Source organism: Herpailurus yagouaroundi, unplaced genomic scaffold, assembly GCF_014898765.1.
Source record: "Herpailurus yagouaroundi ecotype Mexico unplaced genomic scaffold, PumYag 253, whole genome shotgun sequence".
Classification (NCBI taxonomy): Eukaryota; Metazoa; Chordata; class Mammalia; order Carnivora; family Felidae; genus Herpailurus; species Herpailurus yagouaroundi.
Genome location: NW_024412470.1, coordinates 8,093,022 through 8,106,474, shown reverse-complemented (window position 1 = coordinate 8,106,474; position 13,453 = coordinate 8,093,022). Strand labels below are relative to the sequence as shown.

At 43.8% G+C, this 13,453-nt stretch overlaps 1 long non-coding RNA gene across 2 annotated transcripts in view; it reads right to left on the bottom strand.

Moving 5' to 3' along the window:
* Positions 1 to 751: 751 nt before the first annotated feature.
* Positions 752 to 13,453, bottom strand: part of LOC121020859 (uncharacterized) — a 30,784-nt gene continuing 18,082 nt past the window's right edge. For both annotated transcript variants that reach the window (XR_005786328.1, XR_005786327.1), the window contains 2 exons: positions 9,304 to 9,481; positions 752 to 822 (listed from right to left, as the gene is read on the bottom strand). This is a non-coding gene — a long non-coding RNA (uncharacterized LOC121020859). The remainder of the gene's footprint in view (positions 823 to 9,303; positions 9,482 to 13,453) is intronic.

Genomic DNA, 13,453 nt, shown 5'->3' with positions numbered 1-13,453 from the left:
TGATTTCCCATTGTTTCTGGGTCAAGCTCAAACTCCTCACTTGGCCTTGAGTCCTTGCCTGCCCTGTCTCTGCCTCCCTCTCCCTGTCTCACATCCAACTCCCCCCTCTTCTCTGCATCCACCTTCCTTCACACCATTTCACCGTGTTCTTGCCATGCCCAGGGCCATACACGCTATTCCTTCTGCCTCTTTCTTCTCTTCCTCCCCATTTAATAAATGCCTATTCATCCTTCAAACCTCAGCTTGATGTTACTTCTTCAAGAAAACATCTCTGACCGCTCAGATTTGGTCTCATGCCTTCATTACATAGTCACAGAGCAACCGCTGTACTTTTCCCACCAAAATGCACCCATGAGGGCAGGTGGCGGGGTCCATCTCAGTCAACAGTCTGTTCTCAATAGCAAACACAGTAACTTACATGTATAATGGGGGCTTGGTAAATATTCAATGAGCAAATACACTTTCAGTGAATGAACACGGTCTTTTTATTCTTCTACTCACTCATAAAGAGTAATCCATCAAGATCCCTGGACCAGATGGGGCGCCTGGGTGGCTCAGTCGGTTAAGCGGCTGACTTCGGCTCAAGTCATGATCTCGCAGTCCGTGAATTCGAGCCCCGCGTCAGGCTCTGAGCTGGAGCCTGTTTCAGATTCTTTGTCTCCCTCTCTCTGACCCTCCCCCGTTCATGCTTTGTCTCTCTGTATCTCAAAAATAAATAAATAAAACCTTAAAAAAAAAAAAAAAAAAAAAAAAGATCCCCGGACCAGATTTTGAGGTGAGACTAGGCCACAGAGACAGTTGCAGCGTAGATGTTTCCTACATCTGAAATAAAAACAATATAAAAATAGCAGAAGTATAGCCACGATAACCAGCTGTGGACCCAGAAAATCAGGGTTAAGCGGATTATTCAATTAATGGTGGATTTGACAACTTAAGTGCCAAAAACAACACTCAACTCCTGACCAAACACATGGTAACAGAAGTGAATAAGGACCCACACCTGAACCACATTCAAATAACCGGAAACATTTCCATTTCTTACTCCTGTTAGACTCCCCGGAAAGAACAAACTCAAGATAGAATGTCACAGGGCAATTCTAGAAAAAAAAATATCCCATCTTTGAATCCAGATGAATATGCTTTATAACACTCCCAGGGGCATTCCAGAAATATACAATCCAGAGAGGTTCTGGAAGGACTTGACGGGGTTACTCAAAGTGTGAGCTATCTCAATACCTATGGATAGGGGGAGCACCCCATCCCTGACTGTTGATATTTCTCCCCAGAATTTGTTAGAATTCAATCTCCCACATCATTGTCAGTGATTTTGAATGTATAAAAGAGATAATACTAATAACACCAACAATATAACTTCTATTTTTCGTAATGAGTAGACCAGAACCAACCATTCCAACTATCTTTTTTTAAATTTTTAATGTTTATTGGGGCGCCTGGGTGGCGCAGTCGGTTGGGCGTCCGACTTCAGCCAGGTCACGATCTCGCGGTCCGGGAGTTCGAGCCCCGCGTCAGGCTCTGGGCTGATGGCTCAGAGCCTGGAGCCTGTTTCCGATTCTGTGTCTCCCTCTCTCTGCCCCTCCCCCGTTCATGCTCTGTCTCTCTCTGTCCCAAAAATAAATAAACGTTGAAAAAAAAAATTTTAAAAAAAAATTTTTTTAATGTTTATTTACATTTTAGAGAGAGAGAGAGACAGAAACTGTGTGTGAGCGGTGGAGTGGCAGAGAGAGGGAGGCACAGAATCTGAAGCGGGCCCCAGGCTCCGAGCTGTCGGCACAGAGCCCGACGCGGGGCTCGAACTCACGAACCGCGAGGTCATGACCTGAGCTGAAGTCGGACGCTCAACCGACCGAGCCACCCAGGCGCCCCTCATTCCAGCTATTTTTCCATCCAACTACACATTTCAGCCTCACAGTAGTGACACACACTACTGTTATTCTAATTTTACAGAGGAGTCAATATGCATAAAGAGGTGGTCATTGACTCGAGGTCACTCGGTTTTCCCAAGGTTGCACGAATCTAGATGAAGCCAAAATCTCAACCCAGGCATGCCCGCTGCAAAGCCCGTATTCTTTGTCACTGCACTATAGGACCTCATCTCCTTTAGAAGCTATCCAGAACCAAACGGAAGTTTACTCAATCAGCCCGAACATGGACGTGCGTGAGGAAGAAAGCAAGGATCTTTCGATCCTGCAACCCTTGTGTTATAACCTGGCGTGAAAGGGATCTGCAAAGCCTGTTTGGTTGAACACTATCATTCCCACGCTCTTTCCTTTCTTTGCGCATGCTCCATTCTCCACCCCTGTGGTGTTAGAGTCTCCTGGTAAAGTGGCTGGAGATCAACCGCTCGGACACACAGAGAAATACGGATGTTCTACCCCCTGGATGCTTGGACGAAAATGGCAGAACGGGAAAAACTGATGCCCTGGACAGTCAAGGAGCTCCTCTTCCGGACCCCCCGCGGCAGGTACAAGGCAAACGTAGCCAGGGGTCGGCCGCCTCTCCCTTTCCTTAGTTGAATCATTTCAGGAGTGAACTACACGCGTCGTTAAAATATCCACTGAGGGGTGAAAGGAATGGCATGGTCGTATGGGCCTTGGAAAGGTCTCTGCTTTCCCCCATGCATTTTAAATTTTTTTTTCAACGTTTTTTATTTATTTATGGGACAGACAGAGACAGAGCATGAACGGGGGAGGGGCAGAGAGAGAGGGAGACACAGAATCCGAAACAGGCTCCAGGCTCCGAGCCATCAGCCCAGAGCCTGACGCGGGGCTCGAACTCACGGACCGCGAGATCGTGACCTGGCTGAAGTCGGATGCTTAACCGACTGCGCCACCCAGGCGCCCCTCCCCCATGCATTTTAAAGTCAAGCTGGCTGCCTTCGGAGTAGTCTCTTTTGCAGGCCAAAATGCTTATGTGTTTTTAAGAAAATGACGTGTGTTCTGCTTTGTAGTTTTACTAAACATTTCACAGCATAAACGACAGTCTTTTAAAGATGTAACTACAATTGAGATGCCTAGACAGGAGAAGCAGCAGAGATGGCTAGCGTGGGCAGGCTCCAAAGCTTTGAGCATGACGTTCAGGCTGCAGAAGGATCAGAGGAAGCCACTGGAGTTAACAGAAGCATTATTTACAGAGGCAATAAAACGCATGATGCCGATATCCACGCCGATGGTCAGGTCCAATACTTGCCTACCCTTTTTTCAAGTGCGTTTTTGGTAACAGCCAGAGGGTCTGGCTGAGGGGGATGTTACTTCCAGCTCTGGGTTCACTAGAAATACACATATCTGGGGGCACACGTGCCTCATCGGACGCGCCTGTGGACGAAATGCATCCGAAGACCCGCCAGTCTTGGCATCACGTCCACTAGACAGTTGCACATTTTAAGGCCACAGCGCTTTTCAAATAAATTTCCAGTAGGAAATAGGGTAAAGGAGCAGGGTTTCTCATCTTCTGATTCGGTGATAAGAATGCGCTCTCACCCACTAGAGAGCTCCAAGGTAACACCCGATGACTTTTACGGCCTGAGCCTCCGGGTCACAACGACTCCCAGAATTTTGCCCTGTTTCATTTCGTGTGTTCATCTTTTCAGCAAGACTCCCAGCCCCTCCTGTGTCACCCACCTGCTCGCAGGGGGAGAACGCCCTTCCTCTTCTTTTGATGTGTTTGCTAGCGGGGGGAGATGATTCACTCAGTATCCCCTCTCATTCCTGCATTTCCTCCGACTACCTCCCCTCTCTGCCTTGGGCTTTGTCGGTTCCTCTCTCCCTACACTGCATCTCTTTTAGTTCCAAAAATAGATCATTCAATTTAGGAAGAACAATTAACTGGGATGAAAAAAAAAAAAATCTGAAGTATGGGGAGGCATTTCAGCTTCTCCATCAGGCATGAAGTAATTGGCAAATGCTACGGCAGTGTCTTTACTAGGGATGCTGGTTCATGCTTCTGGGTGAGCTTCAGGGAAATCGCGGCCTCAGAAAGGTCAGACTCAGTTTCTGTGGTTCCACAGCCCCTCCCCGGTGAGCTCCGCACACGTCACAGAACAATGACACAGAGAACAGACCCCATGGCTGTGATTTCACCGGTGTCTGCACCAGATCTGCCCCCTAAAGAGACCTTGGATGTTTTGCATGATTTCTTACCCAGCAGAAGCTTATTATCTTCCGGTGCATTGACCTGTCCCTTGAAAACTAATATATCTGGAACATTCTAATGCCTCCAAGGGAATTTTCATTCAAGAGGGCAGTCATCTTAGGGCAATGTCTCTCCAAGTGTGATCTTTGGAAATAACCTGAATCAGAGTCACCTGGGATCTTTGTCAAGAAGGCACATTCCCAGCCCACTTCTCAGACAGAATATCCGGGTGACGCTAATGTGCACTGATGTTCGAGAAATGCTAACTTATGGATTCTTTATAAAGGCAGAGCCAAGTTTAGAAAGTTATAGAGCCTCTAGAGTAGTGGTTCCCTCAACAGAGGTAATTTTGCCTGCTAGGGAGTCACAACTGGAGGTGTGTGTCCCCCCCCCCCCCCCCCCCCCCCCCCCACTGGCACCTAGCAGGAAGAGACCAGAGACGGTGCTAAGTACCTACAGTGTACAAGACAAGCATCCACAACAAAGAATTATCCAGCCCCAAATGCCAGCGGTGTTGACAGTGAGCAACCCTGCCAGAGAGAGATGGGTATTTCTGATCCCAACTTGGAATTCAACTGGGAATTCAGTTGGGATCAATTCAGTCGCTACACCAGGAACCCCAAGAGTTTCTTAATGCCAGGGTGAATGCCTACGGCCAATTTACAACTACGTGGATGGAACTAGAGGGTATTATGCTAAGCAAAGTTAGTCGGTCAGAGAAAGACAAATAAATATCATGATTTCACTCATATGAGGACTTTAAGAGACAAAACAGATGAACATAAGGGAAAGGAAGCAAAAATAATATAAAAACAGGGGTGGGGACAAAACAGAAGAGACCCATAAATATGGAGAACAGAGGGCTACTGGAGGTGTTGTGGGAGTGGGTAAGGGCTAAACGGATAAAGGGCATTAAGGAATCTACTCCTGAAATCATTGTTGTACTGTATGCTAACTAACTTGCATGTAAATTAAAAAATTAATTAATTAATTAAAAAATCATGGTATAGGTAAATAAAGTAAAATAAAATAAAATAAAATAAAATAAAATAGAATAAAAAGGTGTAGCTTATGGCCAGCGTTTTTTTTTTTTTTTTTTAATGGAATGAGATGGGGGAATCCATGTGGCTCAGTCAGTTCAGCATCTGACTGTTGATTTCGGCTCAGGTCATGATCCCAAGATCCTGGATCAAGCCTCAAGTAGGGCCTTGCACTGGGTGCACAGCCAGCTAAAGATTCTCTCTCTCCCCTCCTCTGCCCCATCCTTGCTTGTGCTCTCTCAAAAACGAGTAAAGAAATAAAAATGGAATGAGATGGAAGACAAAAGGAGAGAAAAGAATCGGATATATCTGAGTGTATCACACATAGTAAAGGTATTATTTCATGAAATTTTTATTTCAGTTGCATTTCTGACCTTAACACATAAAAGAGGATGTAAGGGGCACTTGGGTGGCTCAGTAGGTTAAGCGTCCGACTTCGGCTCAGGTCATGATCTCACGGTTCCTGAGTTCGAGCCCCGTGTCGGGCTCTGTGCTGACAGCTCAGAGCCTGGAACCTGCTTCGGATTCTGTGTCTCCCTCTCTCTCTCTCTGTCTCTCTGCCCCTCTCCCACTCACGCTGTGTCTCTCTCAAAAATAAACACTAAAAAAATTAATTAATTAAAACAGGATGTAAAATATGTTCCTCCTTTATATATCTTTACTACTAAATATGTTATATTTCCACAAAAGCATAGAAACCACAAATGTGTCACCTAATGAATTATTATCAACACTGTGTAACTATCACCTAGGACAAGAAATAGGAGTCAGTTGCCCAGATTCTGTACCCCATTCCCATCATAATTCCCTTTCTCCCCACTGAACATAGCAATTATCCTCACTTTTATGACAACCACACCTCTTCATTTTTTGTATAATTTTTAAGTGTATATCTCAAGTTTAATTGAGATTTTCAGTTTGAATTTCATATAAATGGTATTCTACTTTTTTAAAGTTTATAATTTTTGAGAGAGAGAGAGAGAGAGAGCAGGGGAGGGGCAGAGAGGGAGGGAAACACAGAATCCGAAGCAGGCTCCAGGCTCTGAGTTGTCAGCACAGAGCCCGACGTGGGGCTGGAACCCACCAACGCCAAGATCGTTACCTGAGCCAAAGTTGGACGCTTAACAGACTAAGCAACCCAGGCACCCTGTGGATTGCTTTCAACGTGGGGCTGTGATGCATAATGCAGATGTGAACATTCTTGTACGTCTGCTGGTACACATCTGTGTGCACCATGTTAAATATGTATTTAAAAGTAAAATTGGGGGCGCCTGGGTGGCGCAGTCGGTTAAGCGTCCGACTTCAGCCAGGTCACGATCTCGTGGTCCGGGAGTTCGAGCCCCGCGTCAGGCTCTGGGCTGATGGCTCGGAGCCTGGAGCCTGTTTCCGATTCTGTGTCTCCCTCTCTCTCTGCCCCTCCCCCGTTCATGCTCTGTCTCTCTCTGTCCCAAAAATAAATAAACGTTGAAAAAATAAATAAATAAATAAATAAATTATAGACATTCTAGAAGTTATGTACTGGTGTCATATTGAAGTTTTAATTTCTCATTCCCCAATTGGTAAGAAGATTGAGCATGTTTTCATATGTTTACAAACCATTTAGATGGTGACACTCCTGTTTAAGTTTCTTGACTATTTTTATATTGGATAGTCTTGTCTTTTTTACTAATTTGTAGGGATTTTAAAATGATTTTGTTTTCGTGGGGCACCTGACTGGCTCAGTGGGTAGAGCATGCAACTCTCTATGTCAGGGTTGTATGTTTGAGCCCCATGTTGGGTAGAGAATACTTAAGAATAAAATCTCTAGAGGCACCTGGGTGGCTCAGTTGGTTCAGGGTCCAACTTCGGCTCAGGTCATGATCTCGCGGTTTGTGAGTTCGAGCCCCACGTCGGGCTCTGTGCTGACAGCGCGGAGCCTGGAGCCCGCTTCAGACTCTGTGTCTCCCTCTCTCTCTGCCCCTCGCCTGCTCACACTTTGTCTCTCTGTCTCTCTGTCTCTCTGTTTCTCTCTCAAAAATAAACATTAAAACAATTTTTAAAAAAGGATTGTGTCTTGGAGTGAGGAGGAGAATTATGTCATTTGTAGTTTTTTATAGACGATTTTGACCAGATTAAGAATACTTTCTTGGTATTCCTAGCTTATAAAAAGCTTTCAAAATGAATGCATGTTGGATTCTATTATGCGCCTTTACTACATCTATTCAATTAACACTATTATTTTGCTCCTTTATTCGGCTGACATGCCACACCGTATTGATATTTTAATATTATACTAACCCTGTCTTACTGAGATAAACTCAACTCATTCAGAATGCATACCCTTTTTACATGTTGAGTGATTTGATGTATTAATAGTATAACTTGTTTGGGATTTTTACATCTGAAAGGGGCAGGTCAATCAATTTTATTTCTCACGATATCTTTGCAGATTATCGATATCGAAGTTATCGTGGCTGTAAAGTGCTACTTTTTTTTCCAGTTCTGTGAAGGAGTATGTGTAAGACTGTTGGTCTTTGTCCTTTAAATACTATCTAGAAACAAAACGGTAAAGCATTCTGAACTTGGAACTTCTTTTGTGGAAAAGTGTTTCATTAGATTCAATTTGTTTGAACAGTTACAGGACTTCACACATTCTCGATTTCACTCCCGTGGCCACTCGAGCAAATTCGATTTACTAGAAACGTGTTACTTCATTATTGGCAAACTTATTCCCAAGATCCTCTTACTATCATTTCAGTGGCTACAGAACCTACATGCATGGCACTTTTTGAAATTTCTGACAGGGTTCTTTGTGACTTCTTCCTTTTCTTCTGATCACTCTTGCTAGAAATGCATCCCTTGTATTAGGCTTTTTAAATATCGGATCTATCAGTTGTTAAGAGAAAGGGGTTAAAAGTCTCTGCCCAAGATTATGCATTTGCTCATTTCTCCTTGTAGTTCGAAAAATATTTTTTTATATATTTTGCAACTGTATTATCATCTGCCTACAAATCTAGAACCACTGAGTATCTATTTGGAAAAAATTAAGTTGGATCCATATCTCAAATACATATCAGGATAACTAACCAAAAAAAAAAAAAAATGCTTTGCAAGATAATGGGGGCAATGCTTTATACTCTCCGTATAAAAGCCTCCTAGACTATTTTGAAATTCCTAGAACTCCTAAAATAAAATACTGATAAATTTGACTATATAAAATAAAACTTTTCTGTATAGCAAAAAACACCGTAAGTAAAACCAAAAGGTAAATGAAAAACTGGAAGAAAGTATTTGCAAATTATATCATAAGGATTAATTTCTCCAAATATAAAAGCCTCCTGCAGATCAATAATAATCTAAAAGAAAATGAGCAAGGGATATTAATAAGGAATTCAACTAAAAAGAAATACAAATGGCTTAAATCTGAGCTATCACACTCAGTCCATTTATTATATGAAAACTACAAATTAGGTACACACCAAGATATCATTTTTTGAACCATCAGTTTGGCAAAGATCACAAAGATTTAATGTAAGCTCTACATATATATATATTTTTAATGTAATATATATATTAATGTAAGCTCTACATATATATATGAAACAATACTATATACTGATATAAAATAATCTTTATATAGATCAGTAAAATGCACAAAGTGCAGAACAGTATGTATGCTTTGCCACTATGGTGTAAAAAGAGGTAATATATAGGGGCGCCTGGGTGGCTCAGTCGGTTAAGCATCTGGCTCTGGGTTCCGGCTCAGGTCACGATCTCCTGGTTTGTGAGCTTGAACCCTGAATCGGGCTCTGTCTTGTTCCTGATCTCAACGTGGGGAAATGGGGTTCCCACACAACACCAAAGAAGTCTTGGAAGCCGGCAGTGTGTCCGAGAACGGAATTCCGACACTCCGTACCCAGAGAGAGCATCAGATCCCCCAGGCTGGGTCTCAGGTCCGCAAGACCCCCCCCCCCCCCCCACCGCCCACCCCACGCACCGCTCACAAGTCACAGGCTGCAACCCGGGCTCCCCACCCAGCGCCCAGGGTCTGGAGGGCCCAGCCGCCTCCTCCTTAGCTCCTTTCCGTTTGCTAGAGTGGCTCTCAGAAGTCAGGGAAACACTTCCTCACACTTACCAGTAAAGGGTGTGCTGGTGAATCACCGGGTCAGATGAAGATGCCTGGGGCAAGGTGTGGGGAAAGGGCGCAGGGGCTTCCAGACTTCTCCAGCCGCCACTCCTCCTGAGCCTCGTCGCGTTCACCAGCACAGCTCTCCCAACCTGGTCCTCTTGGGTTTTTCGAGAGGCTTCAGTGCCTAGTGCAGATTGACTAAGTCATTGGCCCATTGGCTGGTTCCGCCTCCAGCCCCTCTCCCCTCCCCGGCTCCCCAGGGTTCAGGTCCTGAGGTCAGGAGGTTGCAAGGTCAGACTAAAAGTTGCGATCCTCTAATAACTAGGTCTGCCCTTTGGGCAACCAGCCCCACCCTTGGGTGGGGTCCAAATGTCACTTTCATTTATATGATAAAAGGCACCTTTATCACCCTCGGGAATTTCCAAGGGTCTGAGGGGCTGTGGGCCCAGAACTGTGGATGAAGACCAAATATATACGTGAGAAATATATTTTGGTCATCTGAATGGCCAAATAGATATTTCTTAAAAATCACACTATTGCAGAAGCAAAAACAAGGAACGAGTTATTTAAATAAATGATTCAGAGCGCCTGGGTGGCTCATTCAGTTAAGCCTGCGATTCTTGGTTTCTGCTCAGGTCATGATCTCATGATTCATGGGATCAAGCCCCACATCCAGCTCTACGCTGACAGCACAGAACCTGCTTAAGATTCTCTCCCAATCTCTCTCTGCCCCTCCCCGACTTGCTCTATCTCTGTCTCTCTCAAAATAAATAAAATAAAATAAAAATGTTAAATAAGTAAATAAATAAAAGCAATTGAGGGGTGCCTGGGTGGCTCAGTTGGTTAAACGTCCAGCTCTTGATCTCAGCTCAGGTCTTGATCGCAGGGCCCTGAGTTCAAGCCCTGTGCTGGACTGGAAGCCTACTTTAAAAAAAAAAAAAAAAAAAAAATGAGGGGCGCCTGAGTGGCTCAGTCAGTTAAGTGTCGGACTTTGGCTCAGGTCATGATCTCACAGTTCGTGGGTTCAAGCCCTGCGTCTGGCTCTGTGCTGACAGCTCAGAGCCTGGAGCCTGCTTCAGATTCTGTGCCTCCCTTTCTCTCTGCCCCTCCCCTGCTCGCACTCTGTCTCTCTCTGTCTCTCTCAGAAATAAATAAACATTAAAAAAAAAATGTCTTTTAAATGAAAACAATTGAGAAATTATAACCTGTAGAGGCTGCTTTTAGACAACAGGCTTGAGCAATGAAATGTAGAAAGGGCTCACAGTGACCACCTGGCTGAATACAAACAGGCCCAGCAGGCAACCCACCCCAAAATATCCATGGGCCCTAACTGACCAATGGGCTACTTACAACCAGACACAGTTTCCAAAAAAGGGGAAGATTCCATGTGCCATACCTCCTCACCTTCCCCCCAAGCCCCGGGTTTTTTAAAGTTTATTTACTTATTTTGAAAGAAGAGGGAGAGGTAGGGACAGAGAGATTGGAGACAGAATCCCAAGGAGGCGCCTCCACGCTGTCAGTGCAGAGCCCGATGCGGGGCTCGAACTCATGAACTGTGAGATCACGACCTGAGCTGAAATCAAGAGTCAGATGCTTAACAGACGGAGTCACCCAGGCACCCCCAACCTTCCCCCTTTAGAAACAGCCCTGACCCACTGCCTCATGAAAGACAGCATCTCCTTTGCTGTCCTGCTCACGGCTCCCTTGAAATATATTCAGTAAACTTCTGTCTCCTTTGGTCTGTCTTGAATGAATTCTTTCACGGCCCTTCCAGCACTTGGGATTCTCTCTCTTCCTCTCTCTGCTCCTTTCCTGTTCATGCTCTCTTTCTCTCAAAATAAATAAATAAACATTAAAAAAAAAGAAGAAGAAGGAAAATGAAGAGAAAAGTTCTGCATACTGAATGAGAAGACCTCAGCTTCCTTCTCCTACCTCACTTTCAGAATGCCAGCATAAAAGCTGGAGATCCCCCAGATAAAACTTGAAAAATTTTTCTCTGGAAAAAAATGGATTAGCTTTTAGTTCAGGTGAAAAATCAAGTTTTGAGAGTTCCCAACAAAAGACCGATATGATGGGCCTGATCATCATCGGAAACCCACCAGTCAATGAGCCAACCCCACACGGTTTTCAATCAACAGCCTAGAGCTTTCACTCATAAATGCAAACAGAGAGACAAAGCCCCCAGCTCCAACTAGCCCATGCAGTAGAGACCAACACAAACAAATATAAAAAAGACATTTGGAGAAAAAGATAACTCATAGAACATAAAAAACTTTAAAATAAGTATTGTACTCAATATCTTCACAAAGATTAAAAAGAGGAATTTTATAAGGTGAAGGAAAATCCTACCATAAAAAGGTAATAGAGAATAAGAAAGAATCCTTAGGAATTAATCATATAATAGACATAAAGAGGTCACCTGGGTGGCTCAGTTGGTTAATTTTCTGACTCTTGGGCTCAGGTCATGATCTCATGGTTTGTGGAATCAAGCCCCAAGTCAGGTTCTGCACTGACCAGTGCTGAGCCTTCTTGGGATCCTCTCTCTCCCTCTCTCTCTGCCCCTCCCCCATTTGCGAGCATGCGCTCTTTCTCTTTCTCAAAATAATTGAATAAACTTAAAAAAAAAAAAAGAAAGAAAAAGAAATAGAGTCAATAGAAGACTTGGAAAAGTTAAAGAAATCTCCATAAAAGATAAAGCAAAAAACAAATAAACAAATAAGCTAAGGAAATTAATATGGAAGGAAAGGGCAGCCAGGGATGGGAGAGGGGGTGGGTTTAAAGGCTCAACCAGGAGGTAAAACACCAAACACACAAAAATTTCCACAAAGAGAGAATAAATAGGAAGAAATCATCAAAGAAGTGTAAAGTCTATTTCTTCTTTCTACACTATTTACTCCTGGCCACCAAACTGGGGAAGAGGGTTTCCCACACCATCCAAATCTCTAACTCTCTATTCCAACCCAGTGTCCTCCAACTCAATTCAATTCTAACACTATTTACCCTGAATTAGCATCAGATCCCAAAAGTTAAGGACGCAGCCCTATAAACTACTTCCCACTTGAGACACCGATCACAGGTTGTCACCTGTGCTTCTGACCGATCAGCTATAAATCAGGGTTCCCATGATGCCCTCCTTGGGTTTCACTTTGTAGGTGTGACTGATGAAAACATTGGCCATTGCTGGTTAAGTCGAGTGCCAGTCCCTCTTCCCTCCCCAAAAGTAGGAGTTGGGCCTGAACCCTCTAATCCAAAGATGGTTTCCCTAGCAACCAGCTCCCTCTCCTCCTTAGGGTCTTTCCAAAAGTTTGCCTCATTAACATAACTTCAGGTGTGGTTGAAATAGGCTCTTATGAATAACAAAACCTCTCCTTCCACCTTCCTCTATATCTGCCCCACCTCCCCCACTTCACTTTTATAGCCCTTATCACTTGGGAAAATGCAAGGGTTGTAGGAGCTCATTGTCAGGAAGAGGACAGAAACCAAGAACACTTTTCTTATTACAAACCACAATTTCACAGAAATAATACAGGAAAACTTCCCAGAACTGAAGGATGTAAGATTCCTGGTTCCAAGGGCCTAATGGATGACCAGGACAATGAAAGAATAACAAAATAATAGGAGATTAATACATAAAGTCTTAATTGAAAAACAAAATCAGTAACTTAAGTGTGGGTATGCTACTTAGAAACAGGGAAATACAGGGACGCTTGGGTGGCTCAGTAGGTTAAGTGTCCGACTCTTAGGCTCAGGCCATGATCTCACGGCTCATGTGATTGAGCCCAGTATCTGGCCATGCGCTGACAGCATGGCATTTTCTCTCTCCCTCTCTCTGCCACTTCCCTGCTCCCACTCTCTGTCTCTCTCTTCAAAGTAAAGAAATACACATTGAAAAAAAAAAAAAAGAGGTAAATATTAAAAAATACCAGAAGGAACAGCTAACATTACTGATTATGGCTGCTTCTGGGAGGTGGGATTCTGGTGAAAGGGGAAAGAGGACTAATGCTGGGGGTTAACAGCCTTGAAATTCAATTTGACATTTGAAACTATGTAGATGTTACTTTGATTTTTTTTTTAAGAAGAAGTAATTGTAAAAAAAATACAACTCATTTAAGATATGATGCACTTATGTCAAGAAGTCCTTCTAGAAATTTGTTTA